The sequence below is a fragment of the Melopsittacus undulatus genome, chromosome 5 (genome assembly GCF_012275295.1).
Source record: "Melopsittacus undulatus isolate bMelUnd1 chromosome 5, bMelUnd1.mat.Z, whole genome shotgun sequence".
NCBI lineage: Eukaryota > Metazoa > Chordata > Aves > Psittaciformes > Psittaculidae > Melopsittacus > Melopsittacus undulatus.
Genome location: NC_047531.1, coordinates 21,044,451 through 21,059,790, shown reverse-complemented (window position 1 = coordinate 21,059,790; position 15,340 = coordinate 21,044,451).

The window sequence follows — 15,340 nt, the reverse complement described above, 5'->3', positions numbered from 1 at the left end:
TAAACAAAGCTCTTCCTTAACTGAGCCAAGCTTTTTTATATTACCCTTTTAAAATGAAAGTGAATATTAATATTGAAGGAGATAGGATATGCTGGGTTTTTAATAAGGAAATAGGGTTACCTAGTTTTGCACTGAATTTGTATTGGTGGCCAACTAATGTTACTTTTTATAGTTGAAATAGAAGAAAACTGCTGTGTTCGTTGTTTATTTTGTAAAGGAAGACATCAAGCTGTTTATGTAAGTGCATGTTAACTAAAGTTCCTCAATGCCTGTGGATTAAGATTAGGAAATTAAAATTCAGGTGCAGTGATAGAATAGATGTTAATTTCTCAGTAATCTGTGTGGTTTCTGCTGTCTGTTCTGGGTAAGTGTGCAGTCTGCATCTTGAAATACAAGAAGGTGAAGTTACTTTTCTCTAAAAGGTAAGCTTTTGCTGAAGTATTGCCAATTCTGCATCCATGTAGATAAGCAAAGTTACAGAATTGTTTTGTTCTACTTGAAGCTTTAGGTAGCAAATTTCTTAAAGATGTGGCTTAATAACTTGCAATTGCCACAATTTTTTTTTTCCTCCCCAATATCTTCCTGTAAGGTTCAGTCTGCTGGGTAGCTCTTTTGAAGCATAAGTCTCCATTCTGACTTGTGGAATAGCTTTGTTTTCTCTCTTTCCAATAGCAAAAATAAATTATTGATTATGATGGGCTTGTTTAGTTTAGGTTTTTTTTTGTTTTTAAATCTATGCAACCATCTTGAATAGGAGGAAACAAAAAATGGAAGGGAGAAGGACTGCTAATTACTGCGTGTAATTTGCACAAGATTTATTTTTCAAGAAATTCTGAAAAGTTAGAATAAGGCTTTGAATATAGTTAAGATCCACATAGGCGCTTAGGTGTGGGGTTATGCATTAATGTGTTTGGATATGAGTTTCTAATTAAGGTGCAGTCTTGCATCGTTGATGAGGTACGTTGCTTTGGTTTGTTTTGCTTGGACTAGCCAAAGTCATGTAAATGCTTTAGTGGGCCTTCGTGGTTAAAGTTCAGTCTTGTTAAATTTTTATTCAGAATGAATGCGAGATATCGTATGGAAAACTTTGAGGATGATCTAACCATTCTGCATGGAAGCCTGTCTAATTTTTAAGAAGTGATAACATTTTCTGCTGCTGAGACTTTGAGGGGGTAGCTTTGCTTGCTGTGAAACATTGCATAAACAACAAGTGAAAGTCACTGGAGGTATCAGACTTGCTGAAGTTGAATGAAGTGCTGGCTTCTGTCTCAAAACCACCTTTTCTTTAGTTAATCATCTCTCAGCTGAGGGTGTCTGGTCTTCCTGGTTTTGTTTGTTTGTGTGTGTGTGTTAAAATGTTTTCTGGTTTTGTGTTCTGCTTTTCTATTCTGTCTGGAATGTTAGATGCCAGGGCTTGAAGTCCTTGTACTGTTTGGTCTCAGTTTTGTAGAATAAAAACTGCAACTTAGATAGTTGGTGGTTATTATTACCATTTAGTATTTGACTGGCTTTTGTTGGGATAAACTTTAGGCTACTGTGGGAAGGATTTGTGTGATTGGTCAGGTGCTTGAAGTACTTGATGAGATCTAAAATAAGATCATTTTAGATCTTGTTTTGTCTGCTGGCTGAAAGAAAAGGTGGGTGGATATTTCACATCATTCCAATTTGCTGAACAGTGAAATATACAATGATTGATAAACCATGAGGGTAGACCGGTAGGTTGGTTGGAGGGTGATCAGTAGAGAGGAAAGGGACCTCAGTATTTATATAGGTGGGAAATCCCTAGTGTTTGTACTAATATGGAGACTTTGACAAGAGGCTACTGGCTAGGCATAAAGTTTTCCACCTATCTTGAAAAGGGGAGCAGAGGGAGAGTGAATGATGTGAAATACACTATATTTCCCCTGTGGAGGTAGCTTGCTCCCCACTATTCCTCAGTTACAGTCTTACGGTAATAATTTCATAGACACAGACTGGAAGTTAATTTGAAAAGTTAGGTTGTTTGGATTTATTGATCCCATTGGGGATTGGCAAGATATGGTAATCTTCATAAAAATACTGTATACTTGAAGCCATGTCTCAAATGAGGAAATTGTATCATTGACTTCAGAGAATTTAGTCGGAAATTAAGATAACCTGAGCCTTTGACAGCTCATAGACCAAATGCATTTTTCTTCAGAACAGAACTGTGAACTGTTTCATTGTGTTGCCAGGAGCAATGCTGGCATGGTTGTTGTGAAGTCTGGATGGCTGAGGAGGATTTGCTCTTGCACCTTACTTATTCAGTTGTACTTCAGTTTTTACAGTGTTTTTACCTCAGCTATAGGCAAGATTGAGCTTCTCGGTGATCCACTGCACTAAATTTATTATCATCTGGTAACAGCAGTATTTGTTGTGATCGTGGTTGTTTTCCTGACGTTTCAATCTAAGGCACCCTGGATTTACCTGGTCTGTTCTCTCAGCACAAGCCTTTCTGGAGTAATAGCGAGTTCAGTTCTCTTGGCTGAACTGAATTTGCTCTTTCACATTTACTTACGTGCTTAAAGCCTGGGAATCAGCTGAGCTGTTGGCAGCAAAACAGTCTGACGATCTTCCCACAGCCACTGAACATAGAATCAGAATGATTTGGGTTGGAGGGACCTTAAAGATGATCCAGCTCTGACCCCTTGCCATGGGCAGGGACACCTGCCACTTGACCAGGTTGCTCAAAGCCCCATCCAACCTGGCATTGAACTCTTAAAGGGATGGGGCTGCTATCTCTGGACAACCTGTTCCTTATGTCTAGCCTGAATCTCCCCTCTTTCAGTTTAAAGCCATTCCCCCTTGTCCTGTTGCTACATAACTGTAAAAAGTCCCTCTCCACGTTTCTTGTAGGCCCCCTTAGGTACTGGAAAGCTGCTCTAAGGTCTCCACAGGCTGAATAACCCCAAAGCTCTCAGCCTGTCTTCACAGGCGAGGTGCTTCAGCCGTCTAATCATGGCCTCCTCTGGACTCATTCTAACAGGTCCATGTCCCTCTTGTGTTGGGGCTCCAGAACTGGACGCAGTACTGCAGGGAGATCTTAGCATAGTGGAGTGCAGAGACAGAATCACTTCCTTCAACCTGCTGACTGCTGTCCTTTTCATGTACCCCAGCACACGGTTGGCATTCTGGGCTGCAAGTGCACACTGCCAGGTTGTGTTGAGCTTATTGTTAACCAACAAACCTTTCTTGGGGCTGCTTTAAGTCTAGTCCCTGTCCAGCCTTTGTGTTTGGGATTGCCATAAACCACATGCAGAACATTGCACTTGGCCTTGTTGAACTTCATGAGGTTTTCAGGGACCCACTTCTCTGGACCCTGATGTCACCCGAAAGAGTTCTGTGGACTCTGGGGTACAGCAGACCAAAAATCACAGTCTGGGATTTTTAGCATATCTTCTGTGCATATGCTCTTGCATTTTTCTCCATCCTTCCTCAGATGTTTTATTGTCCTGGATGGTGTGATTTTACAGTTCTTCTCAGCTTCTGACTTCCTGTGCAAACAAAGGGATGAGTAGAATGGTTTAAAGTCACTGTCTCGTGGCAGGGAAGGTTGGTTGCAGCTTAGACTTAAAATAGATGTGGATGTGCAAAATATAGTAATCTGTTTCCTTCACAACAGTGTATCTAAATCCAAACTGTCACTCACTCTCTGAACAAACATAACTACCTAAGAATGATAAAGCCTGAACCAGACACATTTCATCTTTTAAATGAGTAAACCTGCATTTTCCATCAAAAAAAAATTACATTCACGATATTGGCAGGTAACTGGAGATAAATAATTTTTCTCAGATATAAAAGTGGAAACAGCTTTCCAAATCCATCAAGACATTTTTCTCCATGGTGTCAGATGGGGAGTACACTAGGTGGTGTTTGGGTTCACAGGGTGTCTATGCTGGTTCAGAGTACTTGTCACCATTAGTATAAATGAGGAAAACGAAACACCTCTTAACCTTGCTCAGAAGTGAACAGACTGGGTTTATTAAATCTCAGTAGTAAATGCGGTCATTTGCTCTTCAAAGAACATTTGCATGTGGCCAACTCCTCTGTGCTATTTAATGATTTTGTATGTCGGACTTGGGAATGAGTATGGATATAAGCGTTGGCATGTAAGTAAGGGTGTGCGACACGATCTTTTTGGTATGGAATTGTGTGTGTGTAGCACATCAGTAGTAAAATGAGAAAACTGAGAGAATGTTGAGGAGCTATTTGGGGGAAATTTAGATAGTAAGGTAAGGTATATACATCCCTCTTTAAATGATGAGGTTGAGTTGACCAGAACCTTGAGGTGAAAATGTCCCACATTTTCTTCTAAGTGGCTACAACAGCAGCCTTCCAGCCTGGGAAATATGGATGCTATTAGAACACAAGATATTAAAGTAGAGGAATAATACTTTGTATCAGAATAGAATCTGCCAGTTTAAATGTAAAAGATGTTGAAAAATTAAGCTGCTTCTGCCCTCTGCTTGTGGGTGTCATGCTCTGTATGAGCTAACTCGGTGTCTTTCTAGTTTGCACCAACCACCTGCTGTCTTTCCTGAGGTTTGTCAAAGATCTTTCCACCATGACTGTAGATTTTCATTTTGCTGCAATCTCTTGCTTCTTTTAGAAAGTCTACTAGTGTTATCACAGGTTTCCTCCTTGCCATGTTTGTCCAGCAGCCGGGACGCATCTGCCGGTTGACCATGCTCAGTTATCCGTAGGGGAGGAGCAGTGGAAGTATCCTGTTGTTCCTTGCTTCTACTTGCTGGGGGCAGTGGCAGCAGCAGCAGTTGTCCCATGTCTTTTGGGTCTTTTTTTTATTGTTGTTTTCTTCCTATGTAGGCTATAGATTACCTGTATCCTCACTGCTTGGGAATGGAGCTTTTATAAAGACCCATTTTGAGGCTGATGGCAAGGCAGAAACCTGCCTGTGAGTGACATCTTCAGTGATCTGCACTGACTGACTGCCCTCCTCTCTCGGGATCCAAAGGTAGAATTACCTCTGGTAAATCTATGACTCCTGTAAAAGCCCTTCTGAGGGAACTGCCTCACCCCTTGCTATGTGTTGCTATCAAGGCAAGACAGTAAGCACATACTCTGATTGGTCCCATCATTTACATAAGAGCAGTGCCAAGGTGAACTGTTCTGACTTGAGTCATCAAGAATATAACATGCTCTTCCAAAGTGTGATTGGAGGCATATTGGGAACATTGTATATGTTTTGTGTGTGGGGAATTTGCTTGTATGTTTGGGTGTGCATTTGTTTGTTTGCTTTAGAAAATGTGTTTTTTCTTAATGAAAAGGTTAACTCTCTTTGCCCTTGACTAAGTAATTTTCTGGGTTCTATTAAGGTGATTGATCCATTTTAAGTATACTGTGTTAATGACTTCAGAACACTGAATGCCTCAGGAAGATGCACAAACATCTTTAGAAGGGCTTTGGCTGCAGTGCTGTTTTAGAAACCAGAGCCAATTGTCTAATATTGCAGAGTCCTATAAGTGAAACTGCTTGCAGCTGGTATAGAAAGTGCATTGGAAACATGCTTGGAACTGCTAACAAATTAGGCATTATGAGAATGGCCGTTCACTCTTAAAAGGTTGAAGGGGCTACTTTCTTAAATGTCAATAATGTCTAGAAGCTCAAGCTGGCATCAGTTCCATTTGTGCAAGCCATAGTTTTTGCAGTGTAACAGCATGCAAATATCTCATGAATTGTACTTCATCTGGCTGTTGCTATCCTGTGTTACAGTTTAATTATCGTTTCATGATTCTAACTTCCAAATTTGCTTTTCTGCTATTTGAGGTGATACTGGAGATAATCACAGAATACTCCTCTTTGAAGGTTGTTTTCAGTAAGCTGTCTTAGTTTACAGCTATGTTGCCTCTGTAAATATAAGGCAACTAACTCATTGCAGCAATGTAGAGTCAGGTACTCAGTTACGTTTTGTGGAGGATGCCTTTGAAACTCTTTGCGAATGCATGCACAGCCATGGACTGACCCGTGGTGAGCCAGCAAAGTATTAGAATTTTTGGCTTCAAAAGCAAACTAATAGAGTAAGATACTTCTACGTACAGAACGATTTATTTTTGTGTCTTTGAACTAATTTTTGTATCTAAGTAGGTTGGTTTCTAATACCTGCAGTGATAGGCAGGGCAATGTAATCTAAATGTAACAGAATCTTTGAGATAACTTTTTGAACAGGTTTAGGGGCAAGGGAAGAGGCTTAAGATGTGAGTAAGGGTCTCTTAAAGGAAGGAAGGATAAAACTAACTATGTAGCTATGGTAACTACAGAAGCACATCTACAGGACAATTCTCATTCTTCCATGAAAGACCTCTTCCCCATGGAAAGTGCTTGCTGTTGTTTTTCTGTTTCCATCAAGTAGAGAGGTTCTTATCTTCTTACTCAGCTGCACAGTTCCCAGACCAATTTTTATCATTTAAATCTTTGGCTGTGGTTGAGTCATGCTGAATTATTTTTTATCTGCTTATTATTTTAGCTTCTTTAAGCAACTTGATTTGTTGGAAGTAGGGTTTGTCCTGGGTGGGTTCTTTTGGTCTGTTTTAAAAGTTATTTTGAAAGGACTTGCCATTTGATCGTGTTGGGTGATTTTTCTGCAGAGTGAGGTGATACACATGCCACTGATTTGGGAGTTATAGGTTTGGTTATGGAGTTTCCTAGAAGGTGAGTTTGAAAAAGGCAATGTGGAGCAGGGAGAGATCCATGCATGAACAGTGTGGATCCTCTTACACTTATGTCTTTAAAAACAGATTAAAGAAACAATTCACAAAAGTAGTATTCCTCTCCCTGCACTAGGCACCTAGTAAATGGCTTGAGATCTTTAGGCGCTGTCCAGCCCTATTTTTCTCACTATATCTGTGTACATGAACCAGAAGTGAAGTGCTTGTTTTTCTCTTGGTTTTATTATTGTTTTTTTCAGATGAGGTTTGGTGCCCTTGAATTGTTTTCTCCCTTGTCATTAACTTGTCATTCTGAGCTGGTGAAAGGTAGCACATAACTAAATTCAAAACATCAAGAAATCCTGGTTTCTCCTGCTGTGAATAGGCTTGCTGCCTGAGGAGCTGCACCTTTTTATCTTTGGAGCAAAAATAAATGAGTAAGTAAATAAAATTCATCAGAGTAATTGGGTAGCTGTGGTAACACTCCTGAAAGCACTTGAGGCTGCTGTATTCGTTTGAACTTTATACTAAGCACATGTGAGGGGAACAGGGTAATTCCTGCCCTGTGGCATTCACAATCTTAAAACCTCAATTTTGTCTGCACTTTACTGTGGTGTAAAGAGTGAAAGGCTTTGGGCAAGTGTTTTTTTGTGAACAGGAAGGGCAGTAGGGCTATGGTTGTTATTGGGTTATGTCTATCTGCTGCTATACTGCCACATTCTCTTCTCTGGACCAGGGAGATATTGGAAGAGGAGTGGGAACACCTTGAGTCATAAAAGTTGTGGATGCCCCAACGCTGGAAGTGTTCAAGGCCAGGTTGGATGGAGCCTTGAGCAATCTGGTCTAGTGGAAGGTGTCCCTGCCCATGGCAGGGGAGTTGGAACTAGGGTGATCTTTAAGGTCCCTTCCAACCCAAACCATTCTATGGTTCTATGAGTTTGGCTTTTAAAGAGGTGGCTGCAAGCAGAGCAGCAGGAAGTGTTGGTGTGAGGGGTGGGCATGAGGAAAACTGAGCAGCTCAGAGGCAGTAACGAATGAAGCTTTTTTTTTAGGTCTGCAGTGGCTTTTGAGGAGAGAGCCTGAATGTGGGTGGGGAGCTCGTGTGGAGGAAACCAGCGATGGCTGGAGCCCACCTGCACCCCTCTGCCCTTTGCTAGGAGGGAAAGGACCAGTGGGCAGTCGGGCAGCATCGCCTGACCTTCTGTTGACTTTCAGAGGAGGGAATGAGCATCAGTTATTTCAGTTTGTGCTTACCTAATGTTCCCAGTGACCTGGTGTTGCGGGGCTAAACGGCAGCAGCTCCTGGTCGGGGTGAGACTTCCTGAGCAGCCGCGAGATGGCAGCACACAGTTTGCTATCGACAAGAGCTTGGGATATGGCAAATCCACCAATATTTTTAGTACAGCCGGTTCCTGTAAGCACATCTTTGGGAAAAGAGGAGGATATTCTGAAAGTGAAGACAAATGACTGTGGAAACGTCAGCGTTGGCCAAGGCTGCGACACAGGAATGAGTCATTAGTGGGATTTCCATAAAGAGTTCCTAGGTTGTGGCACTTGAAGTTCCAGAATGATGTTTGTAAGGATGAGGACTTTAAGTTTGCTCGATTGCATTTCTTCCCAGGGCTGTGGGACAGTTACACATCTTAACAGTGCTAGGACACACCTGCTCAGATGCTCTCTCAAAATTAGCACATCAAGAACCTGTGCAGCTCAATAGCTGTTATTTAATCCCTTACAGGATATAAACAGAGGAATGGTACTTTATTAATGTCTGTTACCTGCCCCAAGCTTCATTTAACTTACTTCTACATTTAAAAAGAAACATACTGACTGAAACATTGCCTCCACCTTTTGAAGTGCAGAAACTTTATTTTGGGGATGGTGGAAGAGGTATTGTAAACGGGAATTTCTGCATAACATTGTTATGTTATTGAGCATCTATAAACATGTTGTTTTCAGACCTTGAATCCTTTATATTCCCAGAATCATAATTTGGAAGGGAGAAACATCTAATTCATGCTTTTGTTAAAGATGACTACCTAACTCCTGGTTAGCAAAGCCTCTGGGAAAAAAAAAAAACAAGCAAAAAATATAATAAAACAATTACTGTGTTTTCCAAATAAGTACATTTGCTTAATTTGATTTTTTTTTTATTTTGTGTTTTTTTTTTTTTTTCCCCAAAGGGGAAAATATCTCAGTATCTCTTGTATTCTGAGCAGTAACTTCAGGGGATACAGTACTATGTCAGTAGCTATATTGAGGCAATACAGGTCAAGTGTACAGTGTAGGGACTGTTCTGTGTTTTGGATGCTGGCTGAAACCAGTCGTGCCACATCATGCCCCTCATTTTCAGAGCTTGTAATTCTGCCTGGAAGGAGATGTTTGAGTATACTGTTTGAATCATACACAGTGAGCTCAGTTATTCTGTTTGTACACAGTCAAATCAGACTTCTTCAGGATGTGTGGGATTTAATGCATGGGTGCCAATCCATTGTCTGTGGGCCCATCCGCATGTGCAAGCACTCTGTAGCATTTTGTGTCAGATCTATTGGATCCACACAGTGCTTAGCTTAAATTTAATGCTTGTGTGTGTGAAATGATGGGTTTACTGCAAACAAGTGCTCTGCAGCAGTTATATCTGCAATTCTGAACATCCATGAATCTTGTATCAAGGTACTCAATGCTTAAAATGCACACCTGCTGTGTGGGTACTGTGAGAGTGCACTGAGCCAGTGAAGAGACTGCCTGGCTCACCAGTATCCTGATCATCCCAGCTCCCAGCTCACCCTGACCTGCAGAACAGCCCCTGGAGTGCTCCTGCCCTACCCTTCACTGCCTGCAGTGCCTGCTACTAATGCAACATCCCTGCCAGCTTCCTTGACACCATGGCCCTCTGCAAGGATGTGTGGTTTGTGATTCCCAAGGATGCTATTCCTCTTTTGACCTTCTATTTATCTCTGCTTGCAGCTGGCCCTTTCAATCAGGTCAGATCTCTGCTTGCTTCAGATATTGGAGATATTCAGGTAGCTTAAGCTTCAGCTCCATAGAGTGAAGAGTATTCTTCAGTCTCTGAAGAGCTTTAAGTGGAGGATTGTTCCATCCTCATATACATCCCACCATTGTCCGTGTGCTGTACAATTACAGCATATACCTAGCAACCAGGTAGTTTTAACAGACAGCAGACAGCATAAGAAGGTGTTTATGAGTTGCATGAGTATTAGAATAGATAATTATTTTCCTACTGTAGTCTATGTGCTGCTTTGAGTGAAATACTGCCAGTACCAGCATGAACTTTCAGTCCTTGCTGTTCACTTGGGATGTGTAGATATTTCTATTCTAGCAGAAAACAGCAGAAGTTCAGTAATTTCTTACAGATAAATGATGCCCTGCAATTTTTAACTAAGGAGGTGCTCTATTAAATTGTTCAATTTTGTCTCAAGAGAAAAGAGAATTTATCTTTTCAAGTGAATGAATTCTTCTTTTAGGCTATCATTGTATTTCTGGTGATATCAGTGGGCAGTCACGGTCATCAGGGAGAAGCAGTTCAGCCAGTATGCAGACTATTTTTACCTGCAGGGGAAATGAACTAACAGGATGCTTCACCGTCCAAATTCACTGTCATGGTTTCATTGCCAGCTGATCCACAGTGCTAGTCAGTATCCTTCAGGAACACTCAGCTTTTGATGAGCCCTGAGAGGCCCTATGATGCTGGCTTTCTCTCCACTCAGTGAGTACATCAGCGATGGTGCAATGTATGGCATCACCTTGTTTGAGATGGGGTTTTGCATGGAGCTCCAGACAGACAAATTGTCCCGTGATGTTGCAGGAGCCATTTGACATGGTCATCGTTGTGATCAAACCAGACTTTTAAGTAGATCTAATACCTACTCTAATGTGAGTGCTCATGACAGAACCTATGACCATTCCAGCAGTATGCATCAAAGGGCCTTGGGACCATTTTTCCCCTTCTCAAGCCTGTAGTATTTACTACAAAGGGATACTTCAGGTATACGCCAACTTTAATGTTGACAGAAATAAGCCAGTTAATATGTGTTGCAATTTGCCATAGGGCAAAAGACCAGGTTGCATTAATACAGACAACAGCTACGTAGGGACTTCCACATCCATTGAGGTGTACTGGAAAATACCTAGATTAGATCCACTCAGGACTGTGAAACTTTTATGGCTTTTAAAAAATGTTCCAGTACTAGAAATCTGTAGAGCAGATCATATGTTATAAACCCAGTGCTACCTTATGATAGAAAGGTCAAAGAAGACGATAATTTTGGCAGAGTAGTCCTGTAATCTGTCTTCAGAAATATGACAAGCAGCTACTCCCTGTGAGACGTATCACTTCCTACAAAGACTGATGTAGGGGTATATACTTGGACAGAGATGACAATAATAAGCAGTTAATGCCTCTTACATACTGCCTCTGCTATCATGATGATGTAAGTTTTTTACTTCGACTTAGATTTACAGCTTTGCTTGATTTTATGCTTAGTATTCACTTCTCTCTTCATACAGGTGTAATTTATAGTTATGAGGAAGGAAAGGACCATTATGGTCAGGTAATCTGACCTGAGTAGCAGAAACAATAGACTTTTGCCTAAGCTTGTGCCTACATTAGACCTGTCTTTGCTGGCTGACTTCCAACAGGTTGCTGAGAAAGATCTCCAGTTATGATTTTAGTATTAACCTTCTATTGCTTATTCTCTCTCTCTCCCCCGCCCCATCATTTGTTTTATCCCCTGTTACCTGTCTCCTGCTTCTTTTTGCAATTTCTATCATGCTTCATGCAGATGGAGCCCCTTTAATCTTTAGTTAATTGCTTTCCTGTTCTTCTAATAAAGCCTGAAGACTTTTCTTTTTTTTCTTTTTTGCAGTGAGGAGAAAGGATTTTGTGTTAATTAGCCTCTGTGCATATGGTTGGAGGAAAATATTCGTGTATTTGTGTGGTGGGACAGTAGGAGTCTGGAATCTGATCTGTGCTGTATGTCGAGGATTCACGAAGCTGTTATGTACTGTAATTAATTTCAACTTCTATTTTCCATAGCAGGTGCTATGCTTGCATGATGACCTGGGAAGGGAAAGCTTCTCTTAATACAGTGACTCAGCTTTAGAAGGAACTGGTTTTGGGTTTCTGATGCAATTATCTGTTTATCTTGGTATCTATTGTCCCTGCCGGTGGAAATAATAAGAAATGAAAATATTTTAAATTATATGTAGTTAGTGCATTTATACTTTGCTACATGATAGCTGCATATGGAGTCTGAAATGCTGCCTCCAGAACACATTTAAAGTTACTGAGTAATGGTGGTGGGGAAGCATCTTGCTCACCAGTCTGAAGCCCCCATTTTGTGTTTTGATGATGGATACACAGAGTATCGGGGCTCTTAAAGCTGGTCCTAAATTCCCTATCTAATCAAGGGAAAAAGTAGGTGGCTTTGAGGATGACTAGATGCCCAAGCTTAGGGCAAACCCTATTTCTATGTGGAGGCCATCAAAGTATGGTCAGGCACCTTTCCAGACAGGCAACACAGGCATGTGTTGTTGGGAAATCATTTTACCAAGGGAAAATATACATTAAAGTTAATTGGAGAACATGACTACTTTGTATAATGAACAAGAGTGCTGAGTGAATTTAGCATTCTTCATATTTAGGCAAATAAGTGGGTTGTGTTTTCCTTGAAATAATTATTCAGGATCTTGGAAAACAATTTCTTGATGTCATCTTTTATAGAGGGCATGGAAGCTAGTAGGCATTGCACAGGCAGACTAGGTTCCTGTAGTGTGCAAAAGTTGCTTATAAATGCTAGATCCTTATTTTGTCATTCAATTTACATAACCACCATATGGCAACGGTCCATCTACCACATACTGGCTGTAACTAATTTTAACATTATTATTCATTTTTCTTCCAGTAACAGAAGGAAAGAATGGCTGTTTGAAATTGTATACATTACCCAACATATAGTAAAATGGTGTGTTGTCCCTTAGATATGTTGCAGTCTCATCATTGCAGTGCCACAAAATGGAAAACAGAATACACAGAACTAGAAAACTGTACTAATTCCTGAATGTTTTCTGCCTTTAGTGGCATTTTGTTTTGAGCAAGTTTTAAGGCTTCTCTGCATATCCATTGGGAATGCACTAGTGATGGGCTGTTTAGCAAAGTGGTACAACTTGGGAATAATTTTCTGAATAGGTGGTTAATAATAGAGAAAAATGATTGAAAGCATGAGAGATGTCAGGATGAATATTCACTCTGTCTGTTGGAAAGAGCAGAAGAGAAGCTGGCCAAGATTAGATTAGCTGACTGATCTATAAGATGTAGTTTCTAAGCCAAATCATTAAGCCTTGAAAGCTAGCTATTAATCATCCATAAAGGCTTTTGTATCCTCTGTAAAGCGTTGATTAGAGAAAGCAGAAATAGCCCAGGTGTATGTGCAGGAAATCAGAGCGTACAGCAGGCACTCTGGGCCAGGTTAAGCCGATGTGCTCTTCTGGGGATGGCCAAGAAATAGAAATACAGCAAGGCACACTTATCTAATAAATGAAAGAGGCTGGCTGGTCATGAGGAGAATGCTTTTAAAGGGTGCAGGTTGTTAAGGTGTTTGTTTGTCTGTTTACTAATACATAGGCAAGCTGAGAATTATAGGGCTGCAAGGGATATTTAGAGTTTATCTTTACGCCAAGGCAGGGTCAGTTGCCATTCCCAAGGAAAGTTTGTCTGACGTCTTCATGCAGTTCTTTCCCACATTTCATTATTCATGCCAACAGAGAAAACTCCCTTGTCATGGAAACCTTGTGTCGTGGTTTAACCCCAGCCAGCAACTGAGTACCACACATCTGTTTGCTCTCCACTGCGCAGTGGGATGGAGAGGAGAACTGGAAAAAGGTAAAATCTGTGGGTTGAGATAAGAGAGGTGAAAATAAGTAAAATATAATAGTAATAATAATAGTAATTAAAAAAGAAAAAAAAGAGGTGTAAAACCCAAGAAAAACAAGTGATGCACAATGCAGTTGCTCAGCACCTGCCAAACAACACCCAGCCCATCTTGAGCAGCGATCTGAGCCTTCTGGGTAACTCCCCCCCAGTTTCTATACCGAGCATGACATGCTATGATATGGAATACCCCTTTGGCTAGTGTGGGTCAGGTGTCCTGTCTCTGCTTCCTCCTGGCTTCTTGTGCCCCTCCTCACTGGCAGAGCTTGAGAGACTGACAAGTCCTTCATCAGGGTAAGTGCTACTTGAGCAACAGCTAAAACATCAGTGTGTTACCAGCATTGTTCTCAGACTAAAGCTGAAACACAGCACTGCACCAGCTACTAGGAAGAAAATGAACTCTATTCCAGATGAAACCAGGGCACCTTGCTATTAAAATTTAAGCCTGTTACATTTTCCCCTCTCCTGGATGGACATGGGGAACTGAGTGTTCAGTCCATCTCTGCAGCAGCATTTTATCTGCTTGAGTGCTATTGGCATGTCATGTCTTTGGATTCAAAAACTTACTGTGCCACCTTTTGTCCAGGGTCATGTTTCCTTGCAGCTCTCCTCTGCATTTCTTCCAGTCTGCCCACATGACTTACTTACTCCTGTATTGTGAGAACAAGGCAGTTTCACAGCCATGCCCTGTAGTGCAGAGCAGAAGGGTTTTTCCACACATTTTGCGTACCGTATTTTGTCTCTTGGATGCACTCAGAATCCTGTTGGTACCTAAAGAAACTTGCCGTAGCTTGATGTTGACTTATGTTCAGCTCCTCTTTGGTATTGTTCAAGGTCCTCTTCTACAGAACTGATTTCTAATGAGCTGTTTCCTGTTCTGTATTTGTGTAGTTCATTTGCTTTTACAATATCTTCAGTTTGTCCCTGCTGGGGTTTATGCTGTTTCCCGCCCCCCCCCCCCCCCCCCCCCCGATCTTATTTCCATTTTTGTCAAGATTATTTTGTCCTTTACAATACATTCATTTTGGTTTAGGTACTTGCCATCTGTAAATTCATTATGCATTCTCTGAATCATGGAGTAAATACTGAGACGTATTGCAGCCAGGACTGACTCCCGGAGAACCCCATGTGACACGTCCTTCTGTTCTGATGCTTACTCATATACAGCAATGCTCTGGGATAGATGCAAACCTAAATTCTAAATTTAAGAATTTTCTGGCCACAGGATTATAATTTGTACTTTCTCCTGGTTTTATGTATCTACCTTAATTAATTTATGTACTTAATTTGGGGAAATACAGATAATTGTTACATCTAGAAGGAAGCAGAAGTTGAAAAGCTATTAGTCACAGATAGGATCACTGCTTTCAAATACAGATCTCAGCCTTTTTTACTCCTCTCTGAGGGAAGAAATACTTGCTATTGCATATTGTTCAGGTCTGTCTGCAAAAGACAGATTGACTGAAATACTGGAAGAAAAAGAAAGGCAGACTGTGGTGGCGCACTCCCCCTGTCCCAACATGTCTTTCTTGAAGCACAGTTTATCTCAGTTGGCAGCAGGCCCTGCAAAAGTAAACGAAGATGAGATCTGTGATTAAAGAAAAGGGCATTTGTGAGGGTTTTTTGTTGTTGCTTTGTTTATTGTTTAAACTATCCTGTTTTTTTTAAGCTAAAATTTGGGGCTGTACCAACAAAATCTATGTTTACC